The sequence below is a fragment of the Amphibalanus amphitrite genome, unplaced genomic scaffold (genome assembly GCF_019059575.1).
Source record: "Amphibalanus amphitrite isolate SeventyFive unplaced genomic scaffold, NRLGWU_Aamphi_draft 000218F_arrow, whole genome shotgun sequence".
Taxonomy (NCBI): Eukaryota; Metazoa; Arthropoda; class Thecostraca; order Balanomorpha; family Balanidae; genus Amphibalanus; species Amphibalanus amphitrite.
In genome coordinates, this window is record NW_024881713.1 from 39,117 (window position 1) to 57,174 (window position 18,058).

The following is an 18,058-nucleotide window of genomic DNA, read 5'->3' on the forward strand; positions in this document are numbered from 1 at the left end:
CTGTCTGTCTGGTCTGTCTGGTCTGTCTGTCTGTCTGTCTGTCTGTCTGTCTGTCTGTCTGTCTGTCTGTCTGTCTGTCTGTCTGTCTGTCTGTCTGTCTGTCTGTCTGTCTGTCTGTCTGGTCTGTCTGTCTGTCTGTCTGGTCTGTCTGTCTGTCTGTCTGTCTGTCTGTCTGTCTGTCTGTCTGTCTGTCTATCTATCTGTCTATCTATCTGTCTGTCTGTCTGTCTGTCTGTCTGGTCTGTCTGTCTGTCTGTCCGGCCTGTCTGTCCTGTCTGTCCGGTTTGTCTGTCTGTCTGGTCTGTCCGGTCCTGGACGATCCGTCTGTTCTTCCATACACCTGCGTCCACTGGCCTGTCCGGTCTGTCCTCAGTGTCATGATCAAACATTACCGCATTACCGCAGATTTGCCGCTGCGTCAGGTAAGCGCGAATGACCCGAAGTACTTCATTGTGATTTGAGGAGCTTGTCAACGTAGGATCTACTGGTACTGTAAGACAGGCTTAGAGACATGGCTTATAGGTAGAGAGACAAGGCAGACCCCACCTCCTCAAGACAGGGAGCTCGGAGCTGTGTAACCGCCGGGTGCATGGTAACACTGCACCCGTCTCTTTACAGCCGCTCAGCACTCTGTCAGACATTGGCGTCGTGTCACAGCGCTGCCCTCAGGGGTGCGGGCGCGGCGGCCGAAACTCCATCATAGCCGCAACTCGGTGCGCCCTATAAAGCCTGCCCGATCAATACGGCTCCGGAGACCGATCTGAATTCGGCCGCCCGGCTGCCGACTTCCGGCCGCCGCGCGTCTCGCCGCATGTGTGACGTCGCACAGTGACGTCACACAGCGCCCAAAGGGTTGTGACGTCACGCGCGGCCCACAGGGCGTCGAACTGCGGCTGGAATCGATTGTTGGCTCGGCGGTCTCTCTCTGCGGGGCGGCGCCTGGTCCGGTCCGGCGGCGGCAGCGCCTCTCACAGCCGGCCGCGAGGCACTCAGCTGCGCTGGGCCGCACACGAGCCCCCTCCGACCGAACCCCACCGCTGGCGACAGGCGCGCCACTGACCTGACCTTTCCGCGGGCCGGCGGTGAATAATCCGCCACCCGGGCCGCGGCAAAAAGAGCAACTGGTGACATCATTGGAACGGCCGTGGAATTAGTGAGGGTCCGGTAACACCCGGACAGCACGCGACGGCAGCACGAACGTGAGCCGGCCGCCGCGGGCGAGGTCCGGGTCCCTGTCCTGTCCCTCCTGCACCTCTGCTGATGGCTCATCGGGAGCGAAGTTCTGGTCTCTCCCCTCCTACACCATTCTTGATCAGCACACGCCCCTCGCCGGCTCAGTAAATGAGGGACAAATGCCGCCTTCGGTTTCATAAATATTCTTATTTCGCAAATGTTAGCGAAGGTGCACTGAGTCCCTAGAAAATAGACAAATGATTTTTTTTCTTGCGTTAAAAAACCTACAGATAATATGACAATACAATTTAAACTACGTGATAAGACACAATGTTGACAAAGATAACCGTACTTCCAGCTCTCCGTTTATTTGAGCAGCTTTCGGAAGCTATACTGCTTCCTTCGTCAGCGCGTTGAAAAACTACAATAGGTAAGTACATACAGTGAGACACATATACAATCTGAGTCGTTTTGCCTCGACGTTCGAACACATAAAATCAACTTCGAAGCGAAACGACTCGGATTGGGTAGGTATATGTGTCTCTTGTATTTTAGTTTTTCAACGAGCTGACGTTAAGCAGCAAAGCTTCCCAAAGCTTCTCGAATAAACGAAGAGCTGGAGGTACGGTTATCTTTATCAGCATTCAACCATGTCCCAGCTAAACAGTAACATTTTCAAATATGTATGTTACACAATTTTGTATAAAACTAAACAACCTGGCGCTACCCTCAAATGTTCATCACAACAATCCGATGCGATTTTCATGCATGTTTGACAAGTAATCACTGAAGGGGAATAACTCAGATTGTTTCAGCGATCTTCTGAGAGTCGGTGCGCTGTCTCGGTTTGCGGTAAAGTGCAGATATTGCTGTTACAGCCGCCGCAGTCCGCAGCCATCCGCGCTGCGGATGGCGTCTGCAGCTGGCGGCCCTCAAAGCGAACAATCAGTGCTATATTTCTATTCAGATGACACGGCGAGGTGGAACAGAATTCTCGCTCTTCAGCAACTCTCGAACGGCTGCTCTCGTCTCAATGAGGTATTCAGGCCTCGACGACTGTCTTTAATTGGTCCTCGAAGCTGAAGAGAAAAGGCAAACACGCCTTTCACCGGCTGGCGCCATTCATGGTGTGGTTACAGAGTGTAATAACAGCGGGACGCCCGTCTCTGGTCTCACCTGGGAAACTCGTGGGGAATAGGCATGTAGAGCTAGTAGAGGTTTGTTTGTTAATTGGGGCTTTAGGGCGCCCCGACTACTAAGGTCATGCTGGAGCATGCCGTGCTCCAGCTCAGTGCTTATTAGGTGTACTCAGTGTTATGCTCTGTACCGTGGTCACTGGTCAGTGTCGTGCTCCAGCTCAGTGCTCACTGCTCAGGTGTGTTCAGTGTCGTGCTCTGTGCCGCGTTCGATCGCCGGCCGCGCACACGACGATAGAACGACGGTCGCAGATAGCGCCGACACTCTTTATGGCCCATATCAGCAGGTGTGTAACTAGATAACCTATCCAGTGGGACTCAGTTAGCTCCCCAGTCCCCACCCCAGAGGCTAGAGCTTTGACCTAGTCAGGAAGATAGAGGACCATTCGATACATTTCTGGGATTAGATCACGTCAGATGATAAGATATGATCATTGATCATGTTCATTTTATTATTGTCAATAACTCGTTGCCATAGTTTTGAGATTTTGCAACATTTTCCCAGTTAAAATGTTTATAAATAAAAACTGAGCAGCCCGTAGCAGTGGGTATAAATACCATTAGCTACGTATATGTACCTATATGTAGTTGTTGTTGAGTGATCCTGTCTGTGATCCAGCCGCGCGCGTGACTGCAGTCACACCTCATCGCCTCTGTAATGACAGGAACAATAGACAGCGCTGGATACACCCCGCAGTCGGCCGGGCCGCAGCAAATCATCTCTGTCGGCCCAATGAGCCGGAAAAGGGCAGCTGGCCGCTGGCCGCGGACCCCCGGTGTTGGCACCCGGCGGCTGGCGGCGGCGGGCTGCCGGGGCGCGGCGACCCGCCCCCAGTGACACCTCAGCTGGCGGCGTGCACCTGAGGGCCGGGGAGGGGTGCCCCCCCCCTGATCAGCGGCCCTCTGACTCAGCAGCGCCGGTGGATTGGTGTCGCCGGCAGCCGGGGCCGCGGCGCCGACTGAACACGCCCCACTGGTCCTTTGACGAGCAGTCTATGCGGCGATGGCCCGACTTTAACGAGGTTGTCACACGTGTCGCGGAGACTCGGCGACGACCGCTGCGCGGCTGTGACGAGTGCGCCGGCGACTGTGGCGCTCTGTGGCGACACCCGCCGTGTCACTGAGGTGTCCGACTCTAAGTCAGGGGTGTATGAGCGGCTCCCTCCCCCGGAGAATGCGTTACAGAGTCTGCCACGTGGCGCTCTCTGAGAACATCGATCTCAGGCTCCCCGCGCACACAGCCGCTATCTGGGTTCAGAAGTGGCCAATACCCTAATTTTCGACAAATTTTAAAGCGTGATTTTCTCACATTTTCTGGTCGTAAATTGATCAGACTGTATAAAATATCATCCAGAAAAAATATTACTCATCCTGGCACAGATTGGTGGGCTCCCAAAGTACACCGTTTTGTTTTGCTCCGTGAGACCGAACTTGTGCTGCGATTTTCATGTAAATGTTGACGAGTCTCCTGTCATATTCTTTGCTTGAACATGCGTAAGTAAGATATCAGCTGAAAGGGGAAAATGTGCGGAATCAATTGGTAACAAAAGTGCATCTAAAAAACTTCCCACTCAGTTATTGTAAGCTAATTGTTGCACACTTGCACCAAGCAGAAGGGCTTGAGGATTTCAATATTTACATAGGCCTACCAAAAAACGCACAGCGTGCTTCACATCGAGACCACGTCCATGACATATACCGTACAATTGTTATTCATTTGCTGAAAAAATTAGGTCGGCATCACACTGCCGGCAAAAGTTATTACAGTTTTAGTGACGCTAGATCGCCGCCCGGCCGACCCCGATCAGGTCGGCCGGGCGGCGGCCGTGCAGCTGACGTCCGTACAGTTCGGCAGCTGACCAATCAGCTGCGAGAGAGGAGCGCGGTCCGTCTAATCGCTCCCGGCAGTTGCTTGTGCTGAGGGGTGCTCGACGCTCGTGTCGATTGCATTTGTTGGCTGTCGATTGTCGATTGACTTGTGGGTATACTTTCTGGTGACCAATAAATGTACGTCGTCTTAACTGAATGTAGTCTGATCAAATTCAATAAAGCAAAAAGACATCCAGCCAACAGAACATCGTAAGAATGTCCGATATGGTTGATAACATTCAGAGTTTTGGGGAGCAGCCATCGACCAGAATGAACCTTATTGGCTTTTGTATGTAGCATTTGCATTGCTTTTGGAAAGTTTCAGTCAGATATCTTCAGAAATGGCAGTGTTATCGGCTTTTGCATTTTACCGTAATCGGTTAATCACAATTTTCGATATTGCAAAGGCAATTTCAGTACGTTCTTGACATCGGAAACCAAAACGAATAGCATCATCGTGTTCCAGAGCTCAGATGGCATCCGATGTACATCTTTTTTGTTGAAAATGTTCAACTTCAAAATTTGGCCTTTCTGACCTCGCCGTGACCTGACCTTCATTTGTCGAATGGAAATAGTTTCGAATCGGACGACCCAGATGACATTATTTTTAGATGCTTTTGCCGAAGTGGACCATTAAAGATGTGTCGCATGACCTTAAAATGTATACATTTCCTTCCATGACCTTTTCCATGACCTTTTGTGACCCATGACCTTTCCATGACCTTTTGTGACAAAGTTAGGTTTCGTTTGTCAGCTATTCCTATCAAAAGCCGTTTGAACTTTTAGTATTGAACGAGTAGTTTCGAAGACAGCAGGGAAGCTATGCAGAATCCCCTCCCGAGTCACCCACGTTATGGGATATACCCGTCATCCGCGGATTACAAGCAAACATATTTTTTACGGCAATGATGTATCAGTATGGATGCTCATACGTTCCCATATGTGACCTTACGGTTGACTTCACATACAATAAAAATTGCTTGGCAAAATGTCAACTGCTTAACGAGTTATCGCATTTTGGCCACTTCCGAACTCAAATAGCGGCTGTGTGCCGCGGTGAACGAATACAGGTGCTTCGAGTAAAATTAATCAACAGAAATGCGATGTGTAAATGGACAGCGCTGTGATTGGAATCGAATTGAATAAGAGTTCCACGAATGTGAGAATACCATCCATTCATCCACGTCTCAAAGCTCGCTATTCAGACAAACAAATTAAATAAATGTTTACCTTATTGAATAGGCAGGTAGGTAGATGAAAGCTTGCGCATTATGGTAAAATTACAACACACAGTTTTACGATTTCTATCATTGTTTTTGGAGAAATACTCGTAGCCAACAGACCTGAGTTGACAATCTCGGTTATTGGAGAACCCCATGTGAACCAGTGCCTGTTATCGTGGAAACCACGGTCGATGGGGGACTGTTACTGTGAGTTCAACGCCACAGTCGATCGGACAGTGTTACTGTGAGTTCCATAGTCGATCGGGGACTGCCACCACAGGCGCAGCCGCCCACTGGAGCCCGACGCAGAGAGGTGTCGATCCGACCACTCCGGCCAGCCAGGGTCACCGCGCCAATATAGGCCCTGGGTGAGGGGGAAGGGGCAGGAGTGCACTGGGAGTCTGGACTCAGGAGCCCGTACCCATGCCGATTGGAGCGCGGTGTTTACACATTGTGATAGTGTTAATCGACAGTCGACATGCGGCTCCATATGACAGAACGCATACCACCACACGTGAGTGTCATAACTTTATGTAAAGAGGAACGAGTGAGTCACGGCGCTGCTACGTCCGGCTGTGCGACGTGTAGATGAACTGGTTATATAACCGAGTCGCCGCGGGCAATAAAGTGACTCTAAACATGCAAACCCATCACCCTGCTGTCAGGGCCCAAGGCAGCTGCCGACAAATGGCGTTCGCTTTCATGGGGCTGCAGGTTTGATGAGCTGGACCCTTAAATATCGAGGTGCAATATACGAGCATTGATGCATTGATCGAGACTAGCTTCTACATGCATAGACATTATGTTTGAATAAGTGCTCAGTGCTGCTTTGTCAGTTGCCATCTCTTTGTTATGAAACGTTCATTTCAAAGACTGAAATACTTCATGCATTGACAATGCTATAAAAAAACTATAAAATTTGTAAATGTTTAAGCATGCCTCTGCAATATCAATGGTCGACGGTGGTTTCCAGAAAACAGTTAACACTCGGTTTCCAAAATTACCATACCTAGCCCATGGTAGGTACCGAGGGAGGGGAGGGGGTAAAAACTGAAACTGGGATACAGAGATGTGCCAACGGAGCTCGGTGTTCAGAGATGACTTGGATAAGTCAGACGTGTTGTGGTGACACGTTGGTCTTTAATGATGATTAACTAGTGCCTTTATGTAGAAGACAGTGCCATTGTTTTCCACGATTCGCATCGAGTCAGAGATACGAGCTACGGAGCCGTTGACGGCTCTGCATCCCGAACGCGGTGCGTATTGATGACGTTTTGATGACGTCATGAAGCCCGACGCGTCTGAGACATGGAGCGGCGCGCTAGGCGCGTATTTCCGCGCGGCCCTGACCGCGCTCTGGCGTGCTGACTTTGGCCCGGTTCAGGGCGGCCGTCACACTCACCTGGCGGGATCGGCAGTCGGCACCAGCCGCCGGGGGCAATCACAGAAAGGGAGGACGCCCGACAAAACGATACTCAAAGCAGCCGGGAAGGTGCCGTGACATTGCGCCCATTCAACTGATGGGCGTGACAAGATGAACTGGCAGCAATGTCTCTGAAGCTGAACCACCAAGTTTGCAATAGGGAAAACAGCACCCAGTCCACTATTTCGATTTACATAATGGAACTGTCAACACTAGACCGCTAACGGCGATCACTGTGGTCCCAAGAACAACAGCGGACGACACGGTTGAGTTTGACGATGATTATGTTTGAATTTTAAAGGCGCGGCCTGCCTGCGCTGGTCATCGACGTTTATAACAATAAGTTGGAAAATACCTACTATTTAACTAGCCACGGTGAGTTTCTGGGTTTAAAACACGCGAATCTCACTGGCGCTATAAATATTGGCAATACGATGGATGTGCCCTGGCGGATGTCGGTAGACGGGCCACGCCGAATGACATTAAAAGATCCTTCTTGAGATCATCCAAAAGTCCTACTTGGGCGTTTTCAGGAATGCTTTGCTGACAATCGTGACAAATCAACAGAGAATTGCCTATATGCTATGATCGTTTCATGTGCCGACGAATTTTTCTATGCATCTTTGTTCAATGATGAACTCTAGACTTAACGAGAATATTTTGGAAACAATTTCTCATAAAAATCGAGCTATCGAATGATTGAAAAATGATAGTTAATAATTATTATTTCATTCTTTTTAGGTATATCTAAAGAGCTGTACCTATCTTTTTGTAATACTTATTCCTTTAAGCATAGTTCAGTTGGTTTATTTCTAATTGATATAAAGCGTTGATTGCACAGACTTTAGGTGAGAGGAAATTGATAAAAATTGGAACTCGAAATTGTATTGGCTACTGTTGGGTGATAAAAGCACAAAATGGTTTCAACATTAGAGCATACCGATACAGTACCTATTTTCCTAAAAACTAAGTGGTTAGCTCGTGATAGGTACTGTTGATCGAAGTCGACCACGACATTGTTACTTGTGTTCATGAATATGTTTTTTCAATAGAAAAACACAATACCCAGGGGTACAAACCGTCTAGCCCAATCATATACCGTATAGGTAAGCAAACACGAGATGTGGCAAATCCTTAAATGCTGGTGTTAGGCCAAAGGCAGCGTCTCCATTTGGTAGGTGTATTGGAGCTTCCACAAGCAGTAGCGGCAGCAGCAGCAGCACAGCAGCACCCGCGCGTGGCGGCTCCCCGGCTCCGAATGACCGCCGCCCCCGGCTGCGGCCGTGACCCCGCGCCGCCGGTCGCAGCGGCGCGCTCAGAGGGAGGCGGCCCGCAGAGGCGCGTCCAGCAGCGCGCCGAGGGGAGGCAACGGGCACACGATCCACTAACACTTCCTAACACACCTCCCCCCTAAATAAAATGTCCCTTATTCTTTGCACTATAAAACAACGCGACGAAACTGCTGCTTCGACCGCGATCGGCCGCGATCAGCTGCAGCAGTGGCATCAGCTGCTCGGTCTGCGGCGCTGCAGTCGGTGACGTCCGCTCCGGTGACGTCCGCCTGGTGACGGCTGCGCTGGCGACATCTGGCGCTGCTGACGTCTGCGCTGGTGATGGCGTCGAAAATCGAGCGCCGCACCTGCGTCTCAGCGGTGGGACGCCACCTCGCGCTTCACCCCCTCGAGGTTCAGGCCTGCCGATGATACATTGGCTCAGAACATGTCGCACACTTTGGTCACACACAATCGAACAAGTCTGACGTGTGTATGCTTATAAAAAGTAGGTACCGTGCCGGAGTACACAGAGATGCAGAGAGTTTGACAACGGTTTTTAATGCAGTCGTTTCAACAAGCGTACCTATTTACAGAGCGGGGTATCTTACCGGAGGCCGGGATACTCTCCCGTATCGTGTGACGTATGTGCTCGTCGGTTGTGGCGTTTGTTCCACAGCCGTGTCACTGGGCACCTGCAAAAAGTGTATGAATGGACTACTCTTCGTAATGATGTTAGAGTCCTGAGATACGGGCTCGTCGGTCCCTTGTTTGTGTTCGTCAGGCGTAGTCTCGTCAGTGGTCCGCTGTCCGTGTTGCTCGGGTGCAGCTGGCCGTTCGGCTGGATCGTCTTTCCTCCGAAGTTTCATAGGTTTCAGATGATTGTGATGAACGTTGGTCTCCTTACCACCGGGCATGCTGACCTTGTAGGTGACTCCGTCTCCCTCCGGACCGTGCCTTCTTAAAATGGTCGCAGGGCCTTTGTAATGAAGGGCCAGCTTACGTTTACCTCCGACGTGAGCCGTATGGTCCCTCACCCACACTTTTTGACCTGGCACATATTCAACCTCTCGTGCCGACTCGTTTTGTGTTTTTGTCATGTCGTTGGAGGCTTTGTTGATGTTTTCGTGAACCTTGGTGTATGCGTCTCTGAGTTGGCGCAGCCTGTTTTCGACATGCGTGTCGACCATCGACACCTCGCGCCTCTGGTTGAAAAGCTCATCAACTGGCAGGCGTGCCTCATACCCATGCACCAGGAAAAATGGGGTAAATCCGGTCACCGAGTGTTTGGACGTGTTGTATGCGAAGGTGAGGAAAGCCAAATGTTCGTCCCAATCAGATCCGCAAGGTTTGATAAATTTCGAGCACATGTCCTTGAGCGTGCGGTTAAAGCGCTCCACCATGCCATCGCTCTCAGGCCGATAGGGTGATGTCCGAGTTTTTTCGATTCCTAGTCGTTTGCACAGGGACTGGAAGACCGCAGACTCAAACTGGCGACCTTGATCGCTGTGAAGGCGTTCTGGCACCCCTTGCCGCAATACCATGTCCAGAAGACAGTCAGATACAGTTTCAGCTGTCTGGTTCTGCATGGGGTAGGCAAAGACGTATTTGGTAAAGTAGTCCATTGCTACTAAAGCGTACCTATTACCGCGAGCCGACATCGGCATCTCGGTGATATCGATAGCCACTCTTTCAAATGGCCTCGAATAGGATTCGGTTCGGAGAGTTGCTTGCATCTGTGGTGCTGGGCGACTGCGTCGTTGACAGGTCTCGCAAGTTTCGCAGTAGCGGGCGATGTCCCCGCTCATCCCCAGCCAGAAAAACCTGGTTGCTGCTCTCTCGAGAGTTCTGTCGGTTCCCAGATGACCAGCAGCCTCATCGTCGTGTAGCATGTTCAGGACTGTCTCATGATAGATTTTTGGAAGGACAATGACTGAGCTGTTGCCATGTCGCCTTAGCTTCAAAATCCCGTTTTCCATCGTGAGCTGGTCGAAAAATCGAGCCATGCTACGTAGTGAGCTGTTCTTCTTCTGCAGTTCTTTTTTAGAAGGGAGCTTCTTTGCTTCCAGCCAGTTTCTGACCTCACCCAGTAAGGGGTCGAGCTCCTGCTCCAATTGTAGCTTTTCGAGGGGGATGTCTTCTCGACCGCCCTTGTGGTCGGCGGCCAGCAGCTCTTTGGTCTCCGTCTCAGCTGTGGAGTCAGTGACGTCAAGGACGGGCCTCGACAGAGCGTCAGCATTACCATTGTCGCTGCCCTTGCGGTACTCAACGACAAAATCGTAAGTACTGAGCTCAATGGCCCACCGACCTCTCCGACCGGTGGCATCGCCGTCGACGTTGATAGATTTTGGGACGTTTTTGAGCGGTTTGTGGTCTGTCAGGACAGTGAACTTGGTGGCCGCGAGGTATTGCCGGAAATGTCTGACAGCCCACACGATGGCCCACAGCTCTTTGTCGTATGCGGGCCACCGTCGTTCAGCTTTGCTGAGGACTTTGCTGGCGAATGCAATTACCCTCTCTTCGCCATCGAGCGTCTCTGAGAGCACCGCTCCCACCGCAGTGTTCGAGGCGTCGGTTGCAAGCCTAAACTCCCCTTTGCATGTCGGTAGAGCCAGGATCGGAGGGGATGTCAGCTTGGTCTTGACGTTTTCGAAACTTTTGATGAGCTCGTCTGTCCATTCCAGTTCTCCCTTCTTCTCAGCAGCTTCTCTGATGGGTCGCACGAGGTCAGAATAGTTGGGCACGAATCGCGAGTAGTATCCTGCGAGCCCTAGAAAACTCTTCAGCTCTTCGGCTTTCTGTGGTCGAGGCCAGTGACGCACCTTCTCTATGTTTGCTGGGTCTGGCTCCACACCGCTCTTCCCCACCTTGTGTCCGAGGAATACTACCTCGTCGCGGGCTAGACAGCACTTCCTTGGCTTAAGTTTCATCCCTGCTGTCCTGATCCTTTGGAAGACCTCCTCCAGGTTCTTGAGATGATCGTCTTGATCCTTTCCGAAGACAATAATGTCGTCTATGTACACCAGGCAGCTTTTTGAGTCCATTCCAGCCAGCACTAGTTCCATCAGTCGTTGGAACGTGGCTCCAGCGTTCTTGAGGCCGAAAGGCATGGACCGGAAGTGGTGCAAGCCTTTTCCCGTGCTGAAAGCGGTTTTCTCTCGGTCTTTTTCAGCGACATCAACCTGCCAGTAGCCCGAGGCCATGTCGAGGGTGGAGAACAGGCTTGCCCCCGCGAGGCTGTCGAGGCTGTCATCCACCCTCGGGAGAGGGACTGGCAGACTTTGGGTGACAGAGTTCACTGCTCGAAGATCGACGCAGAATCTGAAACTGCCGTCTTTTTTCTTGGCCAGAACGATGGGTGAGCACCAAGGGCTGGAACTCTCCTCGATTATTCCCTCTTTCAACATCTTTTCCTTTTGTCTTTCCACCTCTTCTCTTAGTTTCATTGGGATCCGTCGTGGCCTTTGTCGGATCGGAGCCGCGCCTCCAGTTTCGATGTGGTGTTGTAGAAGCTTTGTTTTTCCAATGTCGGACTCTCCCGTGCTGAAGATATCCTGGTATCGTGACACAAGTTGTGTTAGCGAGGTCTTGCCACTCTCTGAAAGGGCAGTAGACTCGAGTTTGAGTTCGCTTAAGAGATCATCGAGCGTCCCTGCACTGAGTTCAGCTGAAGCCGCTGAAGAGCTCGGGACGTCGTACATACCCTTGCCATTTTCTTGAATAGAGTACAGTGTACCGATTTCTGTGCCTGGAGGGATCGTTACTGCTTTGCCCCCGATGTTGGCGACCTGAATCGGCACGGTTGCCTCGCTCGTCACTTCTGTAACTAAACGAGGGACCCTCCACTCTTGGCTGCTCTCAACTGAGTGAGGTTCTAGAACACCCTCCCAAGTGGCTTCTTTAGTGATTTTAACGCCTCCATCTGGGATCTCGACCTCGGCCTGAACGAGGGTCTGAGACCTAGCGGGGATGGTGACTGAGGCACAAGTGACCACCCTTGCTCGTAGCGGTCGTAACTCAGAATATGTTGGTAAAGGAATCTCGACGTTCCCCACTCTGAAAACCCCTGCCCTGTCATCTAGCACCGTTTTGTGCTGGCAGCAGAAGTCTCGGCCTAGAACGACCTGGTAGATCAAGCCTGGAATGACCAGCATAGGCTGGATGAACTGCGAGGTTTGTATCGAGAACGACACTTCTGCTTGTGTGTTGACCTGTATTTTCTGCCCGTTTGCCTGCGTTATTGTTCCAAAATTTCCTTTGTGGGACGCTCCTTTCTGTACAGCCGCTCGGGCGAATTCTTGTCCAATCATTGACGCATCGGCTCCGGAATCAACGAGGGCCCATACACTGCGTCCTTCGACTTCGATTTTGATCACTGAAGCGCGTTTGGGGCTTGCTTCTTGACCAGGCACTGCTGTAGTGTTCCCAACAGCGCCAGAATTATCGCGTGCGGGGCTCGAGGGAGCGATGCCCCCTGCTGCGACTGGCGTTCTCCAGCATTCGTGAAGCGCGTGGCCGTGCCTTCCGCAACCGTGGCAGGAAATACCGGGCGGAATCGCGCTCGGTGCTGCCCTCGGGGCAAAGGACCGTGTTGTCCGTTTCTGTCGGTTTGAAAACCGCGGACAATCGCGTTTGAAATGGGCGGTATCGCCACACAGGTAACAAACGCCTCGTTTACTGTCGGTTGGTTTGCAGTGCTCGGTCACCTGGACTTTCATTTCATTCAACTCACTCCGGAGTTCTCCAAGGACGGTCAGAATATCTGGTGCCTGTCCACCCTCAATGGGTTGAGTTTCTTTAGCCGAAATTGCCACCGTCGTGTCATGACCAGCGGACGCCCGCATAATGGCGAGAGTGAGGTCCTTTTCCCAAAGTCTCTGGACGACTTCCTCCGCTTTTTGAAGCGACAGCACAGTGTGGTCATTGTGCAGCTTCTCTTGAAGCTTAAGATCGCTCAGACCACACAGGAAGTGATCTAGCGCTATATGATCCACCTGTTCACTGGATAACCCCGGGTGTGCCAGGCCTGTGAGTTTTCGGACGCGATCAGCGAATGATTCTATATTCTCTTCAGGCAGTTGACGGATAAAACGCAACTTAGCCCGAGCCCGTCGCGTGTCGCAGCTAGATCCAAATTTATTTTGTAGGGCCCCCTTAAGTTCCTTGTAGTCGCTCCTGGCTCCTTTGTCCAAGTTCCCACAAATGTCCAAAGCAGCACCATCCAGCAAGTCGAGCAGGGCAGTTGCTAGTTTTGTCTTCTCCAAGTCACCAAAACGCGTCTCAAAACGGAAAATCCACGTTTCCCAATTTTCCTCCTCGCGACCGCTAAATTTTGTTGTGCTGTGAATTTTTGAGTACAGTTCGTTCGACATTTTGGGCAGTGTATGAACGACGACTAATAAATATGATCGTATCGTCCAACGATACGGTATGCAATGACCAAACCGGTAATTTGAAAATCGTGTCGTAAAACGACTACGCTATATATGCCCTATCATCGTATCGACCAACGATACGTTATGCAATAACAAAACCAGATAATTTGAAAAAAAACGTGTCGTAAACGACCACGCTATCTGTGCCTAATGAGTTGCAAACGCTGCCGGTGCTTCAACGTGATTTGATATACACCAACTATAATCGACCGGAAATCAGCAAAAGCCGTGTCAAAAACGACTGCAACTTTCCCAAATTTCAGGTCGTAGGTTTAAGGCGCATGTATCGTGAATCGATAACATAGGAGCTGCTAAAACGGTTACCGTTTAACCGAACATCACTTAAATGTAGGGAGCGTAAATGAGCTTACCTTGACCGCGCCAATGTTAGGCCAAAGGCAGCGTCTCCATTTGGTAGGTGTATTGGAGCTTCCACAAGCAGTAGCGGCAGCAGCAGCAGCACAGCAGCACCCGCGCGTGGCGGCTCCCCGGCTCCGAATGACCGCCGCCCCCGGCTGCGGCCGTGACCCCGCGCCGCCGGTCGCAGCGGCGCGCTCAGAGGGAGGCGGCCCGCAGAGGCGCGTCCAGCAGCGCGCCGAGGGGAGGCAACGGGCACACGATCCACTAACACTTCCTAACACTGGTCGCCACCTACCAGAGCCCGGTTCTCACCTCATGGATCAGTCACAGCCGCATCCGACCGCGCCCTGACCTCGGCGCGGTCTCAGGTCAGCCACGTCCTGACCTTCAGGTCAGCCGCGTCCTGACCACCACACGGTCTCAGGTCAGCGGTCTCTGACCTCCGCACGGTCTCAGGTCACACGTGCCCTGAGCACAGCACGGTCTCAGGTCAACCGCGACCTGGAGCCTGGCACGGTCTCAGGTCAGCTGCCTCTGACCCCGCCCTGACCCCGGTCGAGTGGCCGCCGTCGCTGCACCAGGTCACGGTCGGGTCAGCCGCCGGTTCACAGGGCTCGGTAGCGGAGAGCACCAGCACCACACAAGGCAGCCCGAGTCGCACCTCTGCCCGCCTTTGGTCAGCTCCGGTCACCTTTGGCCACCTCTGGCCGCCGCCGCCGGCTGGTCCGGCCGTGTCTGTGGGCGCGGCGCGCTCCGCGGTGACCTGTCGCACTGACCGCGCCGCGCCGCCGGTCGACACCCGACTGGTGGCCGAAACGTCAGCAGGCGCAGCGCCGAGCCCAGCGGCCCGATCGATGGTGATGGCGGCGCCGCCGAGCGCCCGAGGGCCCGCCCGAGAGGGGCGTCACAGAGCTGCCCGAGAGGGACGTCACAGAACTGCCCGAGAGGGGCGTCACATAGCTGTCCGAGAGGGGCGTCACACAGCCTGAGGGGGTGTCACAGAGCTGCCCGAGAGGGGCGTCACACAGCCCGAGCGGAGCGTTACACAACTGCCCAAGAGGGGGCGTCACACAGATCGAGGGCACGGAATATATAGTCTACGACAGACTATACATTCCGACAAACTATACATGTCGCAGACTATACGTGGGGTGAATGAAAAGTTTTGAGCCTAACACAGTTACAGGTGACGCAGGTTAATGAAAATTTGGTCACACATTTTGCAACTATATTTAGGTGTGTACACAAAGTTTTGAAGTACTAGTCCTTTTCGTTTCGTTTTCGAGCCCGTTAAAGTGAAGAAGATTACGCGTTCGGTGAAAAGGGAGAAAATCGAGAACTGAACTTTTACAAAGTATTGCGATTTCAAAGCCATGCCTTCATCTGAAATTAAAAAGGACCTGAAATTAAACTTATTGGTTGTGGCCCATCATATGTCACTGTTAAGGTTTGAGCTGCTAATTTCAAGCAGGGCAGGAACAGCGTCCAAAATGAACAAATATAAAAAACGCCGTAGAATGTGACAAAATCCGAAAACATTGACCCTGCTCTAGGGGTGTGGATGCTGGATCCAAGACTGTGAGCTCATCAGATAGCGGTAAGAATGGACATCTCCCAGGAGCATGCTGGCGACATTCTTACCAATGGGCATGACATGAGAAAGGTCTCTGCTCATTGGGCCTCTCGGCTTTTTGCTGCAGAGCACAACGAGAGATGTGTAATGACATTTGGAGCTAGTTGAAGCAGATTCTGAGAATTCAACGTTACTTTTCGCTACCGATGATTAACTGTGGGTGTTTCACTTCAATCCAGCATGGGAAGAACAGTGGAGTCAGTGAAAGAACGTCTCTACTCTAATCTGAAAAATTAAATGTCAGGGTCACAACAAGGAGGAAAGTGTTCCGTAATTCGGAAAATAAATGAGATGTCTTGCAAGTATACTTTTTTCAAAGGGTCTTACTGTAATTGGGCATTACTAGGATGAACCACTGATACACCTTTGTTAGAAAATCAGGAAGATCAGAAGGGCAATCCTGACAAAATTGGTCGTGTTTCAACAGGACAATAAATCAGGGTATTTTTCACTGGTTTCAATGTAAACAATCAATTACTGAGCCTTTCAAAGTATCCCAAATTTAATCTTTTAAACAGCATTGGCATCCTTAGGGTGTCTATTTCTGTCTAAACTTAAAGAAAAAACTGACTGGATGACGCTTCACAAAAAATAATGACGTCATTGACACCGCGAGCACTTACCCAAAATAGCATAATTCAAGGCGCTATAAAAGTGAGGAAAAAGTGCTAGGACTTCACAATTTTGTGTCCATTCATATCAATAGAGGCAAAAAGTGTGACCAAAGTTTCATTAATCTGCGTCACCTGTAACTATGTTAGGCTCAAAACTTTTCATTCACCCTACGTATATTCCGTGCCGAGGGGGGGGGGGGGGGGGCGTAATGCAGCTGTCCGAGAGGGGCGCCACACAGCTGCCCTATAGAGTGCCGTCACACATCCGCCCGAGAGGGGTCTCATACAGCCTGAAAGGGACGTCATAGAGCTGCCCGAGAGAGGTGTCACACAGTCCGAGAGGGGCACTGCCAGATACACTGGCTGAGAGCTTCCTACAGCAGACAGACAGCTGTCCGAATTAAGTCACCGCGCCGCTCCCAATTCACCACTCGTCCTATTCCGCAACCGGCCCGCCCTCGATCGAATTCACCACGACGGCCTTTCTGGTTTCTACGACGGAAGAATTTTCAAAGGCGAATTTGCATCCCAAACAAGGTCGAGTCCATTGGACGAATGCGGTCGGCGGGCGGCTACTTTGAAAGGACTGAGATTGGCCCGTTTCGTCCGGGCCTGCTACCGCTGCCGGTCACAAGCATAAGCACTGAATGTCAGCCGGAGGTGACGCCGCCGCTGAAATTGGACGGCCACTAAAAGCCTAGCCACTCTTCACAACGAAAACAATGTGTAGCAATAACTGCAAAGAGTAAGGTGGAATTCACCTTACTCTTATGCCACAGATTAGGAATGAAATAGCTCCCCCTGGTGAGCTCTTTCATTACTAATCTGCGACTCTTACCTGATACGCAGGCGCGTAACCACCACTGGGGACACTGGGGACCGGTCCCCAGTAACTTTTGGGTTGCTGGGGACCGTCCCCAGTAAAACCGACGACCTCCTCAATTTGCTCAAATAGCCAAAAAGCTGGAACAGCTACTCAGTGGCCCAACAGACCGAGCAAGCCTGGACAAAGTTCGCAGTTCGTTAGAATGGTGGCCCGAGGAACTCGAGGTGGACAACTTGTCCAGTCAGGTGCGCGTGTTCCTGTCGGGAAGACAGGTCACGTGCCTCAAGCACGCCAAGGAGGCCTTCCAAAGCCTGAGTCATGACGCCTGATCTCTCCTCCCATGCAAGTCGAGCAGCTGCTGAGGCAGCTGACGGTGTTGCCAGCAGCATCGGCTACCGCAGAGCGAAGCTTCAGTGCCTTGCGTAGGCTGAAAACATGGATGCGGTCTACACTGAGCCAAAGGCGTCTGGACGGAGTGGCTATATAATGCGCATGTGCACCGTGACCGCGTGCAGGTGCAGCCCACTGAGGTGGCTAAGGACTTTTTGGCTTTGAACGCGTCTCACCGCCACACATTTTAACCCTCGCCCTGGCAGGGGAGAGGGTCGATTCGATGCGACCCCCCCCCCCTCCGAGTTTTTTTTTTGCGATGCGCGCCGAGCTATCAGTCGGATCGTGCTGAAATTTTCGACAGTTCTGGGACATCTTTTGCTCAACTTTTGGTAAAAAAGCAGTTCCGGGTCATGTCAGGTCACCGAGCTATGACGTCATAATAGGTATCACCTCTGACCGTTTTTGACGAAATCGTACGTACCGTAACTGGACGTGATCTCATCGACAAGAACGAAACTATTCCGTGTGATTTGTCAGAATTTGACTGGAAATGAATCTTCACATTGTATGTTGACCTTTCTAAGATCAACCAATGTAATGACCTCGCATGTTCGCACACTGACCTCCGTGATATGAGCCGTGTTTAGTGGCGTTTCTTGAGGTCCTGAACCCGAATCTGTGGTTCAGTTTCCCCTAAATGCC

General features: G+C 51.5%; 1 protein-coding gene across 1 annotated transcript in view; it reads right to left on the reverse strand.

The window, feature by feature from the left end:
- Positions 1–14,346, reverse strand: part of LOC122385414 (cyclic nucleotide-gated cation channel alpha-3-like) — a gene marked incomplete at its 3' end in the record, with an annotated part of 39,783 nt that extends 25,437 nt beyond the window's left edge. The window contains exon 1 of the mRNA XM_043373659.1: positions 14,263–14,346. The remainder of the gene's footprint in view (positions 1–14,262) is intronic.
- Between the last annotated feature and the right edge of the window lie 3,712 nt (positions 14,347–18,058).